This window comes from Nothobranchius furzeri, chromosome 6 (assembly GCF_043380555.1).
Source record: "Nothobranchius furzeri strain GRZ-AD chromosome 6, NfurGRZ-RIMD1, whole genome shotgun sequence".
NCBI lineage: Eukaryota > Metazoa > Chordata > Actinopteri > Cyprinodontiformes > Nothobranchiidae > Nothobranchius > Nothobranchius furzeri.
In genome coordinates, this window is record NC_091746.1 from 22,081,372 (window position 1) to 22,103,564 (window position 22,193).

At 42.0% G+C, this 22,193-nt stretch overlaps 1 protein-coding gene and 1 long non-coding RNA gene across 4 annotated transcripts in view; one reads left to right on the plus strand and one right to left on the minus strand.

Moving 5' to 3' along the window:
• gcgrb (glucagon receptor b) overlaps window positions 1-17,167 on the minus strand; it is a 117,656-nt gene extending 100,489 nt beyond the window's left edge. Inside the window, exons 1-2 of one of the 3 annotated variants that reach the window (XM_054744014.2) lie at window positions 17,041-17,167; window positions 1,531-1,604 (exon numbers count right to left, since the gene is read on the minus strand). The gene's annotated coding sequence lies outside the window, so the exon portion shown is untranslated. Of the gene's footprint in view, window positions 1-1,530; window positions 1,752-6,237; window positions 6,323-17,040 lie in introns of those variants that run through there. The other 2 variants (XM_070552000.1, XM_070551999.1) reach the window with 2 other exon arrangements.
• Window positions 1,657-2,542, plus strand: LOC139070264 (uncharacterized). The gene is made up of 3 exons (XR_011520799.1): window positions 1,657-1,689; window positions 1,799-1,899; window positions 2,453-2,542. It is a non-coding gene; the product is annotated as an uncharacterized lncRNA (long non-coding RNA).
• Window positions 17,168-22,193: the final 5,026 nt, after the last annotated feature.

Genomic DNA, 22,193 nt, shown 5'->3' on the forward strand with positions numbered 1-22,193 from the left:
GGGTTGTCAGTTATTACCTTTTAGAAAAATAGAAGGACGTATACGGGTTACACTCGGAGTTAGTGAGTTTGCTGAATCTGCAGAGAGCTAACGCAGCATCACAAGCATTTGTAATTCAACACCGGCAGGCTAGAAGCTCCAGAGTTGTTTAAAGAAATGAAGCCAGCAGACAGGAGCGACCCAGAAGTCACTTCTCGTACCCCTAAGGAGCCACGGCATCTTTTCATTTTACTCTAATATCGTGTAAAGAAGGCTAAAGGCTAACACTGAGCTAACAAAGCTAATGATGAATTAGAAGCAGATGGTCAACTCTAAAAATATCTCAAGTTACTTGCAATTTAACAACCAGACAGCAAACAACTGTAACCGGCAACAGCCATGAAACTGATTTTATTGCTCAGGAAAATGGACTGCAGTTGCATAATTTGTCCAGAGGATGTCACTGCTACACATTGCACCTTTAAGACAAAAGCCCAGTCCAGCCACCTGGTCAGACAAGCCTTACGGGAAGTCCTCTGTGTAGAATAGACTGAGGACGAGTCCGGCAGACCAGCCTACAAATCAGCCTTTCTGAGAACACACTCATCTCTGATGTGCACAGATTTAAAAGTAATTTACGTAAAAGTCTCTTCTCTTTAGCGTTGGACAAATCAGAAGATTTGGATTTAATCTGTTTGGAGTCTGCTTGCTTGTAATTTATTTTTCCGTATTGTAACCCTTTAATTTATTGTTTTCTACCGATTGTGGTTGATCCGGTGACATACGCTTTTGTTGTGTGTTTTATGTCTTCTGTTGTAAAGTGCTTTATGAATACAAACCAATAACAGTTTCACAATAAAGGCCCAAAATGCTGGAATTACTTCTGTTTGGGTTCATCTCAAATCTAGTACATCTAGTAATTTTACTGTATAGTCAGAGTCATATGTGCACTTTTATATTGTTTTAATTAATGAGCTCTAATTACTTTTTTCATACTGAAACCACTTTGAACGTTTTCATAATTTAGATATGTTTTCTTTATGTATTTGATCTAAATAAAGGTCTAACACTCCTTTAATGTATCTCTGCTTGTATCTCAGCAGGCTTCAGCAGAGCCTGGGGATCTGCTGAAAAGGTCATTTAACCACTGCATCAGGAGTCTGCGATGCAAACAACTAAAACATGCTGGATAGGGGTTCTATGGGAGGTTGTGAGCTCTGAACACCTTAACCGACCAAAATCAGCTGACCACCTGCACACAGATCCTATCACACATGTCTTGGTCGGAAAATGTGTTTCTCTCACGTCACGTGATGAAACGCTTAAATATGATCCGATTTCATTGTGTTTTAGCTAACCTTCACACAAAAATGGAAAACATGAGATTTAAACGTTGAACAAATATTAATTTATAATGAATCAACCACGAACCTTCAACTCCTGAATTCTCACGTCAGGAACTCTAAAAACATTTAATCAGACATCCAACACTAATTTAAATTAAGCCATTCATAAATGAATTGAAACAGCTTTGATCGTGATTTTATTTACCTGTGCGTTCACCTGGCGGACCCACTCTGCCCGCTGCTCACCTCCCGGACCGGCCCATCACAGCAGGGCTAATCCTGGGATCCGGAGCGCAGCGCCAGGACCATCACCGCGTCCAGGATCGAGACAGGAAAAAAGAAAGATGAAGTAAAAATCTCAGAAGTTTGTAGGATATTTCTGGTCCAATCAGACAAAAAGTCCAAATTTCACTTTTTTTTTCCAGGTTTTGTTATTTTCATTTACAGAAATCTTCTTTTCTAAATTGACCCAGGTCCCGGCTGCAGACTAAAGTCGGACTGAAAGCATCTGAAGCTCCGGTGCTCGGCGCTCTGAGCTCAACTTAATGTTACCGAATGCACCAGACAACTTCCGGTAAAATATTTCAAAATAAAACACTGAGAAACGGATGAACAAGTCACACCAAACCATGTGGAGAAAAGATTGGGATGACAGCTTGAATGATGTAATCTGATATCAGTAGATTCGATGCAGAAATATAATAAAATACTGAAACCAAACAACTAAACTGAACTAAAACTCTTGCTAATTATGCAGGTTTTACATCTAGGCCTAGGTCTTTTTTTTACCAAAATAAAAGCTTTTACAAACCAAAACACAATTTTAATCTGAGAAGAAAACTGGAATTTATTGGTAATCTCAACAGAGAATAATCTATAAAACAGCTTGTAAATGAGATCCATCCATTCAGGGTTACGTGTGTGTGCGTGTGTGTGTGTGTGTGTGTGTGTGTGTGTGTGTGTGTGTGTGTGTGTGTGTGTGTGTGTGTGTAGCAGGCGAGGGACACCCTACCCTACCATAGACAGAACCCAGAGAGAATTCCCTCATGCACAGGGAGAACTTTATTTATTTTACTTAACCTTTATTTAACTAGATGAGTCGATTGAGAATTTATTCTCATTTACAGCGATGCTCTGGCCAAGAGGCAGCAGCGACAAACAAATCATGCAGATGTGAACCCCGGGTACCCTTGCTCCAAGGAAGTAGCACTAACCACTGCACCACTGTGAAGCCCCTTGTAAAATATATGTTTTATTTTATTTTTTCTAAATGTGTCTCTTCAAGAAAAAAATCACTTGAGATTGTAATGCCTAATTAAAAAGCAAAAACAGGCATAAGTATAGGTCACAAAATCAGACCTGATCTCTGAAAATGTCTGTCCCAAAGCTGAAAAACAGAACTAAACAATTCAGTTACCACTTCTATTTCATTTTAAAAGCTTTTCCTGTAGTTTTTTTTTATTTAAGCAGTGGAGAAAGGGCTTTCTCTGTCTGTGCACTGAAGCTGTGGAACGCATTACCACTGCTAGTGAGGCTAGCACCAACAGCTAGCATTTTTAAATCACGCTTGAAAACTCACTACTTCAACCTAGCTTATACCACATAATTATGGACCTCACTGACATCTGCACTGTTTAAAAATGGACTTTACAATATCAACTTCCATACTATTGAGGTTCTTTTTTTAAATGTTTTTCTAATTTTTTATTCACCCTGTGTCTTATTGATTTTTAGCTGTTAGTTTTGGGAATTTTGTTGTATTTCCTTTTTATCTTTTATCTGTGTTCGACATGTTTGTATAACGCCGGTTTAATTAACCAACATTTTTAGTGTACAGTGCCTTGTTTGGTTGTAATGCCTTGTGAATGCGCTTTATAAATAAAATTGGATTGGATTGGATTTATTGTGAAAGGGTATTTTAAACCTCCGGCCAGTGCCCTTAAACATGTGAACTTGATTTAACTCTGAGCTCCGGTGCTTCTGAATTGAATATTTTTCCTTTCTGTCTCATCAAGGGCAGTTCTGTTCTCTCACCAGTCAAAGGGAACTTTTCAGTTAATAAGCTTCAATAATAACTTCACCAAAACAAATGCAGAATGTTTTAGAGCGATGTGATGAAGGAATCAGGTGGAGGTCTGAACAGTTTCTCTGTGGGCTGCAGCTCTCAGCAGGCTGAATCAGATAAACAGAATCAAAAGCATAATCCCCACAAACGCATCCAGGCTTCTAAAAAGGCTCGGGGGTTTGTTCTGTGTGATTTCTGTGGATGCGGAGGTTTGTGCTGCCAGTAACATCTGTTAGTCATGTAGAAATCCAGGAGGGCCACTCCAGCCCCTGTGGTCAAAGTCCAGGACTCATGCAACTGTGCAGTCTTTGAATCCTGATGTGTTGCACACACACATGTTCTAAAAGATTGAGAAAAACATGAAAAACATTCCAGGCAAACATCTAATATTACAAGATTTCTATCAATGCATGCTTACAAACTTTTGAAGGCCGTTCCCTTCGGCTCAGCTTGTGAGTTCATTTGAATAAAAACAAATTCAAATGCTGTCATCTTTGAATAATTAAAAAAAATAAACTCATGTAAATAAACCAATTCGTTTAAAAATCAGCATTTAACCATTAAAAACTGTTTAATTCGCCTAATCTTTTAAACTAATTCAAACAAATTAATTTGAGTGAGAAATCTAACATACGATAACCAAAAACAGTTTTAAATGGGTCCCGTGTGGCTGTGAATTGCTATCTTTGTGTTTGAATGCTAAATCAATATGCAGCCATTTGTTATAAAGGGTATCTTAATCTAAACAGAAATGTGTTTTTAACGGTGGGAAAGGAGGCATCAAAATGTAAGTTAGTCTATAGACTCTAGGGAAACTGCATGGCTGTCTACACACTATCTGGACCAGTGGTCCCTATAAGATAAGAAGGCTAAAAGTGATCAAACTATCAATAAAAGAAGCTTTTGTTCAGCAGAACAAAGAAAACCCAACAAAGATTGTGAAATAAACAACCTATAACTGCAATCAGCAAGAGTCCTGACCTGTTGGAGTGTTTTTATCGGATCTTAAGCAAAGACATCAGGATGTGATTTGAACCAGAAGAGCAGCAAAGAGGTGAGAAGTGCAGGTGAAGAAATGTAACTGCTGCTACAAATGACATAAAGGAATGGTTGCGGACGTGAGATGTGCAAGAACCTGCTGCATTAAAGAGATATTAATAAAAAAAACTCACTATTCTATTTGTGTTCAGCGTCAAAATCAGAATCATCTCACCTGAACACGCTCTACCCCAGAGTTCACGTTTTAAGAATACTGCAGTTCCTGGTTGACGTCAGCAGTTGTCAGCGTTGCTCTGTTTAGTAGATATGACTCACCAGTGGATAAAAATTGTTTTAATTATATTTAAATTGTCAAAAGTGACTATAAAATTAATTGGGCTTTAAATGTAAAAAAAAACTTGTAACAGACACCAGTTTAAAACACCTAAACACTATTTAAAGTTAAAGTCCCATTAGTTGTCACACACACAGGTGTGTGTGCAAAATTTGTTCTCCGCATTTGACCCATCCCCTGGGGGAGCGGTGAGCTGCAGACACAGCCGCGCTCGGGAACTATTTGGTGGTTTAACCCCCCAATCCAACCCCTTAATGCTGAGTGTCAAGCAGGGAGGCATTGAGTCCCATTTTTTCAAAGTCTTTGGTATGACCCGACCAGGAATCGAACCCCTGAATCGAACCCCTTTAAACGTCTACTGGACTCCCTCACATGAAGAAAAAATGGATTTATGGTGCAAAAGTTCACGTATTTCAGTAATTCAACCTAAAGGTGAAACTAATATATAAGAGATTATCCATCCATTTTCTACACCCACATGTCGCAGCATCCTGGGGGGCTGGTGCCTGTCTTCATGTGGGGTACACCCTGGACAGGTATGCAGTGCATCTCAGCGCAGAGCCACACAGTCTCAAACAATCATGCACACACACACACACACACACACACACACACACACACACACACACACACACACACACACACACACACACACACACACACACACACAAGGACAATTCAGACCTAATCTAAACACCTGCAAAGGGTTCTTGAACCTTTAGATGGTCTCTCAGTCTAAGTTAAAGAACTGAAATAAACAGACTTTAGCACTATACTCTAATTTTTCCAGAATCAATTGTAGTTCTGTGGGGCTTGTATTTCTGTAGTACTTTCTAGAGTCCTACTACCCCCCAAGGCACTTTACAACACAACAGTGTTGAAGAGCCATAATCTAGCCACAGCCGCCGACGGGCACACCAACAGGAGCCCCGGGCCATTTTCAGGAACCACCCTGTATTCTGAACTAGCCCGTTAGAGTCGCTAAGCGAAACTTCTGGTTAACTCATGCTGATTGGTTGTTAACTAAATAGGGAACAGCATCGGCAGACGTCAAACCACATTTGTAAAATTGGAAGAGTTTGAAGCGGAATGGAAGGAGAAATGAACAGTTTCCACACTGCTTTAAAATTGTCGTAACTTAACTCCCAACGCCAAAAAATGCTGCAAAAATCCACCAAAATGATGACATTCACGGGGCTTTGTTTTCTCACAAAGCACCGTGGAAAAACAACGCTTCTTCTGGTCATTCAGCGGCACGTGTTTGCTCTCCTGGTCCTCTGACTCGATTAAGTTCAACAGAATGAAACGTTCAATGTTATTAATGTCCATGGCGCTGATCAGTGATATCACTCAATGTCGAAGCAATCCCAGTATGCTGACATCTTAGCAAAGTCCTGAAAGGGTTGAATTTCCTAAAAGTTTCCCAGAATTCCTTTAGCGGAGACACAGCTAATGAGAGTGATGCATCTTGCTCAAGGACACAATTACTTCAAAAGGCTGAGTGGAGCACAAACCTGCAGCCTTCCAGTTACAGGATGTGTACTTTACTCTTCTGCCACTGTCGCCTCCCAAATTCTTGTGTACTTCTCTAGCTTGAAACAAGGAACATTTGGGCATAAATGCAGGTGATGGATTCCTGGAATGACCCGATTACAGAGTGATCTTGTGCGGTGTAGCAGTCTGGGACAAAGAAGAGATGAAAATAACATGAAGAAGCTTAAAAAGATTAACAATTAAAGGTGCTGAAGGAAGGTGAAGTCAGATACTGCACACGCTCCACAAACTCTCAGGTTCCCGATGGAGCTTTAAAACTCACCTTTTCCTGCATGAGACGTGACCAATGAAACTAATCATACTTCCACTTTTGACTTAGCAGGACACTCAGCATTGGCCTGTTGGTAACAAGGTTTCTGTCAAAAGCTGGAGGTCATGTTCCTAAACCTCTGTATTTTTGTAGTTACTTTCTAGTATTTTCCCTTTTAGTTTGGTACCTGGTGTGCTGTTCATGCTGACAGTTTAATCCATGCTTTTCCTGCAAATGACACAAAATGATTCAGGCAATTTCACAGACTGAAAACACGTCTTTAAAATGAGCAATCCCAACAAAAAGTTTATGTATTGCTACTGTAAAAAGTTAAGGTTGATGCTTGCTTTGCTGATGGTCCAATGAATCCACTGAAGCATGACAGCATGGTGAGGGCCGTGTAAACAACGCCCACATGCTGATGCAGTGATGAGACTCACGAGACAAATAATACAGGATACCCAGCAGGATACTTTTAGATCTATGCATGACAAAAACCCATTAAAAACTAGTCTTTATGTAAATTCAGAACATCAACATTACACTGCTTATGTAAAGCCTTTTGGGGATTTGAAGAAAGAAAAACATTTTTGATTTGTTTGTTTGTTGTAGATATTCCCAACGATGATGAGCTAATATATTGTATTCAACCAATTTCTTTTATATTTTCCTTTTCATATCAAGATTTTGTGAGAATTTCATTGCTAGTAAACATTATCTAATCCATGAGCGTCCATCAAATAAAAAAAAAATCTGATCTTAAATTCTCTAAAAAAACAACTGCAACCTCAGCAAGTCACAGGGCACATTAGTCATCTCACTTCAGCTTTTAGCAAAGCTCTTTTTGTTCAGACGCATTTTTTATTGGAATTCGGGATTTTATTTATTTATTTATTTTGGGTCAGGAAGTCAACAGGAGGAGTGTGTGAGGCAGGGCGTTGTCGTGCATATCAGAACAAACACAGGAGCTCCTCAAGGACGTGTGTTCAGTCCTTTGATTTTTACTTCGCCATGCACAAAACTGCTTCATCTAATTCAACTCAAACCAGCTCATTAAAGGGACACCAGGCACATTTTGTTTGTTGTCAGCACCTCCTAGCGTTCTTTTAGTGAAACCAAAAATTTACCTAATCTCCTCGTTGGGCGTTTGTCTTTTAAAACCTTAATCTAACAGCTGAAATGTCTCCTCAGCCTTCATTAATTTCTACATGAGTGATTCATCGCTAAATAAAACAAATCAGCTTTGTTCATGATCTAAAACATGCAGGAAACAGGCTGGAAGCAGACTCCAGTACCAGGTGTGTCAGCTCCACCTCGTGAAAGGGACCGGACCGACACTCTGATGTTTCATGTGCAATATTCAGGCCACAGAGGGTGTTGGAGGTCTGAGTGGCATTACATTAACCCTGTAAAGATTCGTTGTACTGGCTCAAGAAAATAATTTAGAAATATGAAAATGTTGCATACTATGCCTTTGAGCTTACTGAGGACACAGCGGAGCACGTGGAAGAACCAAACACGATGCAACAGTCTGACACCACCCCAGACCAGACAAGTGGTACCAAGAACCAGAATCATAAAAAGAGTCAATAAGGAATCAGCTCAGGTCCTTCTCAAGTCTGCTGCTTGACCCACAACATGGCTTCTTTAAACAAAAAAAAAAATACTTTCCAGTGGTTTGATATTTATTGGCAAGAAGCGTTGCTTCAACAAACAAAAAACAGACATTTTCCTTAATCATTTTGCACAATGGTGTTGTTTATCTAAAAAGTATTACCGTAAATGTACTCCGAAATTATTGAATTATATGTTTAGTATGTTTGACTTGTTTAAAATCCCTCTAAAGTGGAATTAAAGACCAGCATGTGCCAAGTGCATCCTTCTATCCATCATTAACTCCCAGAGGGATGAAATTTCTCTGCGAGCCTGGGAACCAGACAGAAGAGATGTTGGAAAATTGAGCTGCTCTTTGAATTTTAAAGTGACGCAACAACAGGGGGATGAAGGACAATGTGAATGAAGCTATGAAGCTGAACAAGAGTATCAAGTGAAATATCGAGGGTGGGGGTGGGAGTACTGATGATTTGATGGAAATGATGTAGAAAGTGGAGTCATCATCGAGGAATCTCCAAGCAAAGATGCTTGTGTTCTCTCCTTGGTCTCCTTTAGGGACAGTTTTATTTGAAGGTAACGATAGACACAAACCAAAGCCGAACCCAATAACCATTTGTTGTCTTTCACATGTTGCAGAAACCTCCACTTGATTTTTTTTTCACACCGCAGCGTGCTTTGGTTGTGTTCAGCTGCACCTTTAAATGACTGGCTCAAACGCAGGGACCTATTGTCGGTTAATTACTGGAATTATAAAGTAAAATTAAACTCGGCCCCTGTCAGACATTAAAGAGACGTTTTGCTCCGCACCACGATTATCTTGCTGCAAAGGGATTGGCTGGTGATGCGGGGTGGCCTTGAGCTGCTGATGACTTCCACAACCTTTGAGTGAGGAAATAACAGAAATTCAGCCAACAGGGATCTGAATCAGAAATCTTTTTTTTTTTTTTTTTTTTTTACCATCCTGGAGATGGAACTTACCGCTTCGAGTCAGGATCAGGAGAATCTGATAATCTTACATTAAAGGTGTTAAACACTTGTTTAATCAACACATTTGCAGTGGTCTCTAGTAGAAATGAATGCCTTAAGTCATTCTATAAGGGAAAAAGCGGAAATGCATCTGAATCAGGAAGTACAAGCCAGCTGGAGGAGAAAGAAGCTTCACACGATAGGATTTGATCATCTCGCCTCGGATTGGATACAAGCAACATGACTCTACTAAATACTCCATTTTCTTTGCAAAGTTTATGTTTTATTTCCACAAATAACACAAGCCTGGAGGAGTTCTGCCATAAGGTGGAGTTGCTAATGCTAATAGTTAGCTTCTGCTAGCTGAGACATTCTCTGCTGTTTCCCAGATGCTAAACCACCAGCAGCCTTCGCTGTCATGAGACCAAGATGGGTGAGTCCAGGACTGTTACAGTTTTTCTCAGTTGCTTTGGTGCATTTCTCACAACAGAATTGATCTCTGCAGCACTACTAAGGCTCTTCTCAAAACAATTAGTGCAAACTGCAACACACGGTGGATAACTTGCAAAAGTGAGTCACTTCATCAAAAAGAAAAGTCAGTTGCTCAAAATAAGTAGTCAATGCTTCAAAAGCAAGTCCCTTAATCAAAACAGATAATATATTCATCAAAAGCAAATACTTATATCAAAGTGTCAAGGCTGTCACAATTACAAGTGATTACACCGGCACCTTTGGTCACAAAATCAAATGGTTTGAACACGTTCTCGTTGTAACGGATTTCTTTGTCGGTGCTTCCCAATGACATGTCAAGTCTGGACAGCATGCGTGGCGTGTTGAAAACCATAAATTGTAAAGGAAAATCAAGACACTTCATATGCACTCTTAATAATATTTAATTGAAACTGTTCACAGCGTTGTGCAACTGGGGAAATACAGTAAAACAAACATTTTACAGCAAACATAAACTCACTTAGACAGTAAACCTTACTGCAGTAGTTATGAAACAGAAAAAACTGAACAGACTGCTGCATATTAATCACTGATATCTAGACGCTCCCGTCTGTCTGCCCACATGTTTTTATCAACATCACAGGGATGTCAGCTCTATCGATGCATCGGGGAAAGTATCTTCTGGAGTGTCGAACCCGCCCTCTGCAGGACTCTGCTGTGATGTCATCACAAGCCGCATCCATAGCTGCTAGCAGGGTCATTTGGGTATGTGGATGCCTGTCATATACCTTCCACCTCCAGGAAGAGAAAAACTCCTCAATTGGATTTAGGAGTGGAGTGTAAGGAGGAAGAAACCCCATAAGCATCCTGTCGTGTGCTGCAAACCACTGCCTGACTACAGCAGAGTGATGGAAGCTAATATTATCTCAAACCACTACATACATTGTATGATTGTCACCGAGACACACACCAGTTTTCATTAGTGTGAAATAAGGTTCACCTGAGAAAAGTAATTTATGGAGATTTCCATGGAAACTCCTTAAAAATAGGGTTTTCAAAATGGGTGTACAATTTGTTTGACAAGATGTTCAACAATTTAGAGAGCAATGACACAAGCAATGAAATGAAGACTATTAGTTGTCAGGACAATGACTATTCAGCCGATACAAGTATAAATAATTGTGACATTCATGATAAAAGCAAGGAGATAGTGATGAATAGCAAGTCAAAAGTGACCATTCTTTAGATATTTGTACTTACTCAACTGCTTCATGTCCAAAGGACATGAAACCGCCACTAGGTTGTGCCAAAACGACTACATGTGGTGGAGGTTGAACAAACTGTTGTGCAAAGTTTAATTCTGTTGTGAGGAATGCACCAAAGCAACTGAAGAAAACTGTAAGTGACAGTGTGACGTAGATCTGTCAGGCTTTTCTAATCCTAGAATTTTATCATCTATTTTCTATCAGAAGCTAATGCAGGAGATAGGTGTAGGAGACCATTTTCATGTTCAGCCTGCTTGGAAAAACTCTGAGTGACTGCTTATAATCCAAAATAATATTTTTAAATGTTTTCAGCATTCCACACCTATAATGTTTTTCCCTTTGCTTAATCTGCCTAGAAGAAGAAATTATTTTTTACGTTGCGTTTCTGATGAAAAAAGCTACCAGACACTTACTGAAGAACAATAAAAATTATTTTAAAAAGGATCATAATAAAAATGGGGGAAAAAGACAAATGGAGACTAAAAAATGATAAAAATGAAAAACAGTAAGCACAGGTGACCAAAAATAAAAACAAAATTGGCAGAAACACAAACAATAAACTACTGCAGTGTGTTTTCATAGTCGTCATAACCTTGAGACTCATCCTTGATTAAGGCAAACTCTAATTTTTACTCTTGACATTTGTGCATAAATCCACTCATCTTTTTTTAAATGTTGAGAAGGTTGAAATAATGTTATTTTTAAGTGTATTTGTTCAAATAAAATGTCCCTCAGGTTAACGGATCCTTCACTGCTGGTTTAACGTTCAGGCATGGACAGGTTTGTTCTCTTAAGACAATCCAGACTAATCTACTTGTTAAAAACAGTCAGCCCATTTTAACTTTGCAGGAGTAAGACGATTCAGACGTCTTGTGGCATTCACACCTTGGGAAAACACCTGTGGCCCACTAAAGATACCGATTGGAGCATCCAGTTGTCTGTCTCACTGAACCGCTACACTTCGGCTTGGACCTTTAGCTGACAGAACTCCGCTGGTGTGAGAGGTTCTCCACTCAATAATATCAGAGGAGAAACAGCCGGCTGCTACCACTTCTACTTTAGGATAAACTACCAGAGTCCCAAACAGAAAAACGCCATTTGAAGTCACGGACAACAGAAGAAGTTTGGACCTAGAAAATGGCGACTGGTGTTTAGCGCTATCTCGTTTACTGTGGCAATGGGGTTCCCATACCAGGGGGACGTGGTCTATAGGGGTGATAGCCGACGGGAAAGTTGAGAGTTTTGTCACCGTGTTTTGTTTAAAAGCTAGCTTGTTTTGCAGATTTGGTAAAGCAGCTTTAAGATCTAAACAAAATAACTAAACCTTATGGCAACCACAACATGATCTAAGTTTTTAGGATAGTAATATGAACCCTTTAAGGAACTTTGGCCATTCATTTAATTAGATAATTGTTTAATGTATAATACTTTCTCTTTTTTAGGAATTGATCTGCTCGACATCTTTTACTGGCCCGGAGCCAAACAACAATCCCAACCTGCACGCCTCCAACTATGTTTATCTGGTCCCGGGAAAACGCCGGAGGAAAAGAGGTAAACGAGCAGGAATCCAGGTGAGAATAAGACTTCTGTTAAAGCGTGGTGTATCTAGTAAACATCGGCGTGATCTTCTAGCTTCTCTTCCTTTGTTTGGCGACTTTAGCGCCATTTCCGCATTCCCGCCAGGCCGCGTTGCAGTGCGGTTTCTCGGTCCAAGTTTTTTAAGGTCAGTTTATCTTCATTCCTCAGTGGTTTCTCCTCCTGTTCCCTCCATAAGTGGTTTTTATAAACACCGTGGATCTAACCCTGCTAATTTACGTCCACTAACCCCAGCTGTTTCTGTAGTTTCTGATTCCTCCACCTCACTCAGCATGGCTCTATTAAATACCCGCTCTGTTAACAATAAGACCTTCCTGCTCAATGATCTAATTCTCTCTAAAAACCTGGATTTTCTGTTTCTGACTGAAGTTTGGCAGCAAGCATCTGATTATTCTGGTCTGATTGAACTCTGCCTGAGTGGTTATTCTTTTCTTAGCCAGCCCCAGGGTTCTGGTCGTGGTGGAGGCCTAGCTGTTATTTTCAGAGACCATCTTCCATGTAGCTCTACAACCTCTGGTCACTTTGCTTCCTTTGAAATGCAGCTGATTAAAGTCGGGCGTAAGGACCCGTTCTACTGTGCTGTGATCTATCGTCCACCTGGTCCAAACAGTTCTTTCCTTCAGGAGTTTAGTGGCTTTCTATCCTCCACTGTGAAACTGTCCAGACTGGTGATTGTGGGTGACTTTAACATCCACGATGATGATCCCTCTGATCACTTTGCCATGAATTTCTCCAGCCTTATGGACTCCTTCAGCTTTACCCAGCATGTTTCTGGCCCCACACACACCAGGGGGCACACTCTAGACCTTGTTTTTACCCAGAGTCTAAATGCTGACAGTGTTTGTCCTGAGGACGTTTATATTTCAGATCACCATTGCATTTTCTTTAACTTGTCAGTTTCTGCGTCCCCACCTCCTGCTCGCCGTATGGTTAGTTCTCGTTTTCTTAATGAGAGCACAGCTAGCAATTTTTCTGCTGCTTTTGATCCACCCTGTTCTTCTGATAACGACCCAGATTCCTTAACTTCTCAGTTTAACGAGCACTGCCTCTCCATTCTGGACAACATCTGTCCTGTCAGAACCAGATCAGTTCCTGCAGTGAACCCTACTCCCTGGTTTAATGACAGCCTTCACAGCCTGAAGCACCAATGCAGGAAAATTGAGTGCTTGTGCAAGGAAACCCATCTCCACGTCCATCTGCTGCACCTAAAGGATCTTCTGACATCCTTTAACTCTGCAGTCAGAGACGCAAGGGTTTCCTATTTCTACAACCTGGTGTCCCAGAGCAAAGGGAACCCCAAGGTGCTGTTTAACACCATCAACAGCATCGTCTCTCCTGCCTCTCCTACAGCCTCCATCCACTCTGTTACAGACTGTGAGAACTTTCTTTCTTTCTTTGTGGACAAAGTCAGTAAGGTTAGATCTAGCATCTCTCCTTCAGCCTCTCCCGACTCCAACCAGGCCCATCATCCTAGATAGCTTTGCTCCTGTTTCTTTGCCTTAGTTAACCAAACTAGTTAACTCTATGAAGGCCTCTGCATGCCCCCTCCACATCTTACCCTCATCTTTGTTTCAAAGTGCTTTTTAGTCCATCGGTCCCAGCGTGCTCGCAATAATTAATGCTTCTCTGGTCTCTGGTCAGGTCCCTGCATAATTTGAGAACGCTGAAATCCACCTGCATCTTAAAAAACCGAGTCTTGACGCCTCTCTTCATAGCAGATTCAGACCCATCTCTAAACTTCCGTTCATCTCCAAGATCTTGAAAAAGGTTGTGGCTAAACAACTCACAGCTGCTCTTGATGAACATAACATCCATGATAGCTTCCAGTCAGGTTTTCATAGAGCTCATTCTACTGAAAAAGCTCTTCTTAAGGTTGGTTTATGCTTGACGCGTCCGCGAGGTCCGCACGGCTCCGCGCGGAAAAGTTGCGTCATTTTGCGTCATTTTAACAACCATGCCCCTCCACTGCGTCTCCGCACGGCCCAGAATTTCCGCAATGCGCACCTCGGAAAATTTCTAACCACGCGGACGGACGGACGCGGAAAAACATGGCGGACCGGCAAGAACTAGTATGGCAGAGGTTCGTAAATACAGACATTTGTATGATTCAGCTCTCAGGGATCACCGTGATCAACATGTTGTTAATAATTCTTGGAGAGAAATAGCTCGCACTGTCAGAAAAGACGAGAATGCTGTTAAAAATGCTGAAATGCCATGTTGTAAACAGTATTTTCTACTTCTACTATGGTGTAGTGTTGGGTGCATGCCGTAGAGCTCCATGCTGCCCCGTTCAGTTTGGGAGAATATTGGTTCACCGCAGAGACAAGCCGCACGAAACATAAACGCTGCGAGTTGTGAAGCGAGTTCCATCCGCGAGCCGCATCACCAAGCAGAAAGTGAATGCGTCAAGCATAAACCAAGCTTTAGGGTCTCTAATGACCTTCTGACTCACAGTGATGCAGGGGACTGTATATAAATACATACATATATATACATATATATACATACATAAATACATACATATATATACATATATATACATACATACATATATATATATATATATATATATATATATATATATATATATATATATATATATATGTTTATATGTAATTATCTATTAATACATACATACATATAGACACATATGTAAATGTGTGTGTGTATATATATATATATATATATATATATATATATATATATATATATATATATATATATGTGTGTGTGTGTGTGTGTGTGTGTGTGTGTGTGTGTGTGTGTGTATATATATTTATTTATTAACACATACATACATACATATGGACATATATGTAAATGTGTATATATATACATATATATATATAATATATTTTAATATATATAAATATATAAATATATATATATATACACAAATTTTAATAGAATGAAACAAAATTCATAATATTTTGCATAAAACATAAAATTAAGTTTTTTCATAATTTCATTGTCAGATCACATATTTATGTAGATACATATTACATAATGTTTTATGTATTTATTACATTTTGAACATTTTGGAATTCATTTGTTGTGGAATCTGCCATGGTTTCTAGGCAACGGGACAACAACAAAAAAAGGGCAAACATAAAGGGTACAGGCAAGCTGATGACATCATAAAGGCAAGAGAACTCTGCTCAGAGCACACTCTCATTTCAGTAGTGACTGACGTCGGCTGACTAGCACATCGCTCTGTCATGGCTTACCCTACCATTAGCAACCACATGTCAAACCACAAGATTTCAAGTAAATCTGAGCTCTCGTGGTACGAAATGGTTGTACAACAGGTGGAAGTCGATTATGATGAAATAATTGACTTTGATATGGACTGTGAACAGCAGGTGACCCTTAAACAAGAAATGGAGACTCCTGAGTTTAAGGAAACCGAAAACCAATCCACTATTTCTGCTGAGCCAAAGATTCCTCTTCAGGAACTTCTGAAACAGGAAAATGACAAAAGAGTGGCAGCAGAAGCTTGCTACCTATCATTTATAGAACAGACTGAAGAATTAGACAAGTGGATGGATTGTCAGCAGAACAAGTTTGTGACGCTGGACATGAAATTACAGGAGCAGAAGAACGTAAACGAGGATTTAAATCAGATCTGCTCTGATCTTAAAGGAGAAACAGAAGAGGGCTCTAGGTTTTCTGGAATACCAAGAACAGGTTTGGAAACTATGATTATGGATCTGGAAAAGCAGCTGAGTAATGAAAATGCAGACCGAATCAAGACTGAAAAGAAACTTGACGATAAGCAGGTGAGTTTCAAACAGCAGCTTGAACAAAAAGACTTGCTCTGTGAAAATCTGCAGGACAATTTAAACCAGGAACGCCAGCTCAGACTCAGCTATGAGCAAGACCTGAAGAACTCCCAGCATATAGTCACGGTGAACGAAAACCTGAAGGAGGTCAGAGACCTGAAGAGACAGAACAGTGACTTAAGAGAGATGCTGGATAAAGTCAAGAGAGACCAAAGACTTGCAGAGACAAAACGTCTAGGAGAGCAAAACTATTTCAAACACCAGCTCAAAGAAAAGAAACTGGTTTGTGAAAATCTAGAAAAGAGTCTCAGCAAAGAAAGCCAGCGTCGTCTGCTCTGTGAAAAAGAGCTGAAAGAAACCAAAGATCAGATTAGTGTGATGAGCGGAAACATGAAAAAACTAACAATCGATCTGAACAAGACAAACGTGGAGCTCAGCGAGAAGCTAGCTAAGGCAGATGAGATGTCTGAAGAGCTGGAGAGCTGTAAACAGCAGCTCCAGCAGAAAACTTCTGTCTGCGAAGAGCTTCGAGAGAGTCTGACCAAAGAACGACAGCTTAGACTTAATAATGAAGCTGAACTGATGGAAAACAAAGTGAAGCTCGTTGAGATTTCTCAGCTGAAGCAGGAAAACGACCAGTTGCAGCAGAGAAACATCTATCTCTGTGTCACGATGTACCAACTGAGCTGCGGAAGAAATGAGGAAGTAGAGAAATTTAAAACACAGCTGACACAAACTTGTGAAATACTCCAAAACAATCTCTCTGAAGAGAGAAAGCTCAGACTGAGTTATGAGGCGGAGCTGGATAAAAACAGAGCTATAATAAGTGAAAATTCTCACCTCAAAAATGAAATCATCGATTTAAAGCAGAGAAACGCTGATCTCTGCGTCTCGATGGACGTACAGAGCTGCAGAAGAGACGAGGAACTGGAGAACTTTAAAACACAGCTGACAGAAATTTCCGAAGAACTCCAAAACACTCTCTCTGAAGAGAAAAAGCTCAGACTGAGTTATGAGGCGGAGCTGGATAAAAACAGAGCTATAATAAGTGAAAATTCTCACCTCAAAAACGAAATCATCGATTTAAAGCAGAGAAACGCGGATCTCTGCCTGGTGATCGACCAGCAGAACGTTCAAAGAGCCGAATCAGACAGGAAGCTAGCTCAGGAGCTGCAGAGCGTCGAGCAGCAGCTGCAACGTAAAACTTCTGTCTGCGAAGAGCTTCGAGAGAGTCTGACCAAAGAACGACAGCTTAGACTTAATAATGAAGCTGAACTGATGGAAAACAAAGTGAAACTCGTTGAGATTTCTCAGCTGAAGCAGGAAAAAGACCAGTTGCAGCAGAGAAACATCTATCTCTGTGTCACGATGTACCAACTGAGCTGCGGAAGAAATGAGGAAGTAGAGAAATTTAAAACACAGCTGACACAAACTTGTGAAATACTCCAAAACACTCTCACTGAAGAGAGAAAGCTCAGACTGAGTTATGAGGCGGAGCTGGATAAAAACAGAGCTATAAGTAGTGAGAATTGTCACCTCAAAAACGAAATCATCGATTTAAAGCAGAGAAACTCGGATCTCTGCCTGGTGATCGACCAGCAGAACGTTCAAAGAGCCGAATCAGACAGGAAGCTAGCTCAGGAGCTGCAGAGCGTTGAGCAGCAGCTGCAACATAAAACTTCTCTTTGTGAAAACCTGAAAGACGGTTTCTCCAACAGACTTACCCTCATGCATGAACTGTATGAGAAACTGGAGTCAAAAACGAGTCTCTGTGATAAACTGGAGAAGCAGTTTATAGCAGAGCAACAGCGGAGACTCGGTCTGCAGTCTGAGCTCAACAGGGTTAAGGATCTCATCACGTTAGAAAATATGGAAGACACCGAGCCAAACGAGTTTTTAATAAACTGCAGGTCCCAAGGAGAACTTCCACAATCCGTCAGCAGCAAACGGGAAAAGATCTCCAAGTGGAGATGCTTCAAGAAGTGTATAACTCCGACGTGTCTCCGTAAACACAAACGCACATCTGACGACTAACCACTCCCCCTCAAGAAACAGCTAATCTGATGACGAGTGAAAATGATTACCCCTATTTTAGCAGACTTACACCGACTTCCTGATTTTAGTTTGACGGCCCCTATCGAACCCACTCAGGCGGTGACACGGTCCTCTCCCACGAGTTTCTGTGGCGTCTGAAAACCCACGTTTTTAGCTTAGCTTGTGTTTAAACGCTGGTGATCAGTCGTGTCTGTTAGAGACCACAGGGAGGCCGTTCTTTTATGTTTATGACCTGACTTGTCCATCTCACCCCCCTCCCCCTCATGAAAAAAAAGGGGCATCATGGTGACACAGTGATTAGCACTGTTGCCTCTCAACAAGGTTGCAGGTTGAAATCTCAGCTGTAGTCTTGCTGTGTGGAGTTAGCATGTTCTCCCCATGTATGCGTGGGTTTTCTCCCGACGCTCGGGTTCCCCCCACCTCCCAAAAACATCTTTAGGTTAATTGGAGACTCTAAATTGTTCCTAGATGAAAGTAATACATCTTGTTTGTCTCCCTTTGTCCCAGAGATGGACTGTCCAAGATGTCCAGCATCTCTTGCTGAGTTTAGAAGATAAATAAGGGAATAATTATTAAGTCTGAGACATTAAATTAGCCATGCCTCTCAAAAAAACCAGCCTGAGTAATCAATAAGAACACCCCACCATCACCACCACTGCTCTGTCTCAAACCCACTGTCAGTCGGAGCAGATGGCTGTTCATACTGAGCCAAGTTCTGTTGGAGGGTTCTTCCTGTTAATGGGAAGTTTTCCTCTCCACTGTAGCTACATGCTTGATTACGCCGGAGACACACCGGCCGTGGAAGCGCCGCGAAAATGGGACCACCTTCATTCGGCGCCCTTGTTAAGCTATTCTGTAGACCACATGGGCCGCCAAAGTGCCGCAAATCGCCTCGCGCCGGCGCTTCAGCCCGCGCCGTGCAGCGATCATTTCGGCATCTGCTCTTTTTTTTTCGCGAGCCGTGGGTGAATCGCGTCAATTCTGGCAGGAAGTCAAACCTAGACATAGAGGCAGGCCGGTAATTTTAACAAAATAAAGCATTTCAAAATAAAATTCCGCAATAGTCAAATGTGTTTGTAATCGGACACTGCAGAAAAACCACACGAACACACACACACATACACACACATCGAACTTGTGTGCGTGTGTGACCACGTGAAGGGGTGTGTGGTTTTGGGTGTCTTTTTTCCAGAGCAAACAGGACAGAGACGCCGGGGACACACCGGCCGCGGAAGCGCCGAAAAGCGAATCGCTCACGAAATTCGGCCGCTGCTCGCCGCTCCTCAGTTCAGATCAGACGCGCCCCAGTCGAGGCGCGCCTCGACTCAGCTGTAGATTTTCTATTAAACACTTGGTGTCCTCCATTTCCTCTCTGCCTTTTCTCAGCTCTTTTCCTCTACGTTTGAGAGAGAGTGTGTGTGTGTGTGTGTGTGTGTGTGTGTGTGTGTGTGTGAACCTATGGTCTGAGTTGTTTCTGCCAGTTGAATCTCTTGGAACCCGCTCCAATTCTGCAGCTGTATCCTAGCAGTTTCTTCCGAAGTGGGTACGTAAATAATGTTTTTCGGGGGTCGTACAGCTCCTTGTGTTTCTCAACTTCCATAATTAATTTAAAGTCATCCATCTTAACTGCTTGCCTCAGACTTTCTGCCTCTCTGTCCTGTTTGCTCTGGAAAAAAGACACCCAAAACCACACACCCCTTCACGTGGTCACACACGCACACAAGTTCGATGTGTGTGTATGTGTGTGTGTGTTCGTGTGGTTTTTCTGCAGTGTCTGATTGGGAACACATTTGACTATTGCGGAATTTTATTTTGAAATGCTTTATTTTGTTAACTTTACTGGCCTGCCTCTTATGTCTAGGTTTGACTTCCTGCCAGAATTGACACGATTCAACCGCGGCTTGCGAAAAAAATAGAGCCGACGCCGAAATGATCGCTGCACGGCGCGGGCTGGAGCGCTGGCGAGCGGCGATTCGCGGCGCTTCGGCGGCCCATGTGGGCTATAGAATAGCTTAACAAGGGCGCCGAATGAAGGCGGTCCCATTTTCGCCGCGCTTCCGCGGCCGGTGTGTCCCCGGCGTGAGGCAGAAAGTCTGAGGCAAGCAGTTAAGATGGATGACTTTAAATTAATTATGGAAGTTGAGAAACACAAGGAGCTGTACGATCCCCGAAAAACATGATTATTTACGTGCCCATTTCGGAAGAAACTGCTAGGATACAGCTGCAGAATTGGAGCGGGTTTCAAGAGATTCAACTGGCAGAAAAAACTGGTTCATACCATAGGTTCACACACACACACACACACACACACACACACACACACACACACACACACACACACACACACACACGTACAAACACTCAAACGTAGAGGAAAAGAGCTGAGAAAAGGCAGAGAGGAAGTGGAGGACACCAAGTGTTTAAAAGAAAAACTACAGCTGAGCCGAGGCGCGCCTCGACTGGGGCGTGTCTGATCTGAACTGAGGAGCGGCGAGCAGCGGCCGAATTTCGTGAGCGATTCGCTTTTCGGCGCTTCGCGGCGCTTCCGCGGCTGGTGTGTCCCCGTCGTTAGTATGGGGATCGATGTCAAGTCTCTGACACAACAAGTCAGTGACTCGATGCAGTCTGCTGAGTTTCATTAGGTGGGAAACTTTTAACTAATTGGAAAACATTTGAACTGAACTCAATGCAATGTTTGAAAAATAGGGCCTTGGGGGTCAGGTCCTGACATGTATGTTGCCGGGAAGAAGGCGGGAACATGCGGCAGTGCCTGGCTCGGGATCAGGGGCCTCAGGTAGACCTTGGCTCCTCTGCTGTCCTATCACAGGGGAGGGGGATTTCCAGGAGAGGGAGGACCAACCTGGATGTCCTATGTCTTATATGTTCTGGAAGTTGTGCAAATGCAGGGATGGGAGAAGATATTCTGCTGGGGTGGGGCTGGGCTGGTGCTCTCTGACCCCGTGAGGCTCTGTGATGCTGCTGCTTTGGGCCCTGGCAAGATGGGCTGGGGTCTCCATGCTCTGGGTGGCATTTTGACAACAGAGGTGCCTATTGGGGCCAGTAGAGGAGCTGGCTCCCTGGAAGGCTTAAGTCCAACCAGTCATTTCTCCTCATCCCCTCACATTTCTCTCCTCCTGCTCCCTCACATCATCACACAAACATACACATAGGACCTTGGGGAGTTGGCAAGTCAGGGAGTATGGACCCCATTTCCACATTCCTGTGGCAACCTGCCCCCCAATTTTATTTGCACCTTAAACACTTCCACTAACGACATTCCACGCAAACACACACTTAGGGCCTTGGGAGTGAGCACATTCAACTGCATTTGGCAGGGGGATTTTTCAGCCTCATCCCGAGTGCCGGTGCCCACTTCCAATTTTAAACTGCACTTAGACACTGAGGGCTGTGGGTGCAAGTGGGGTGGTGTGGTGGCATCAGCTGGCGTAGACCAGACGATGCCCGCACTTCCAACGATTTATAGCATGAAGCAATCAGTTATGGAAATCCTGCTGTACAGCCTGATTGAAACGGAGCACAGCACCGCGGTGAAAGCGGATAACGGAACGGGGAAGCGAATTAGCAAAAAAAGCCGGCATGAAATTATGGAAATGCCTCAAAGAAAATCAACACTATCTATTAGGTGTCCCAGAAGACTTACATCTGAAGACAGTGACCACAAAGAAGGACAGATCTCCAGTGAACCAGGGTACGAATGCTTGTTCAGTCTTTATTTTTTATTTAAACAACCCTCAACTATTTGCTAATTGTAAGATTCTGTCACGCTGAGCTGGAGGTTTGGACCCAAAAACGCAGAAAATACCAGACAGGAGCAGATGTAAATAAGTAAATCCTTTATTTAAAGGAGGAGACTTGATCGAGCAATCCAAAAACAAAAACAGAAGCTCACAACTGAGCACTGACTCGGGCAAAACTCG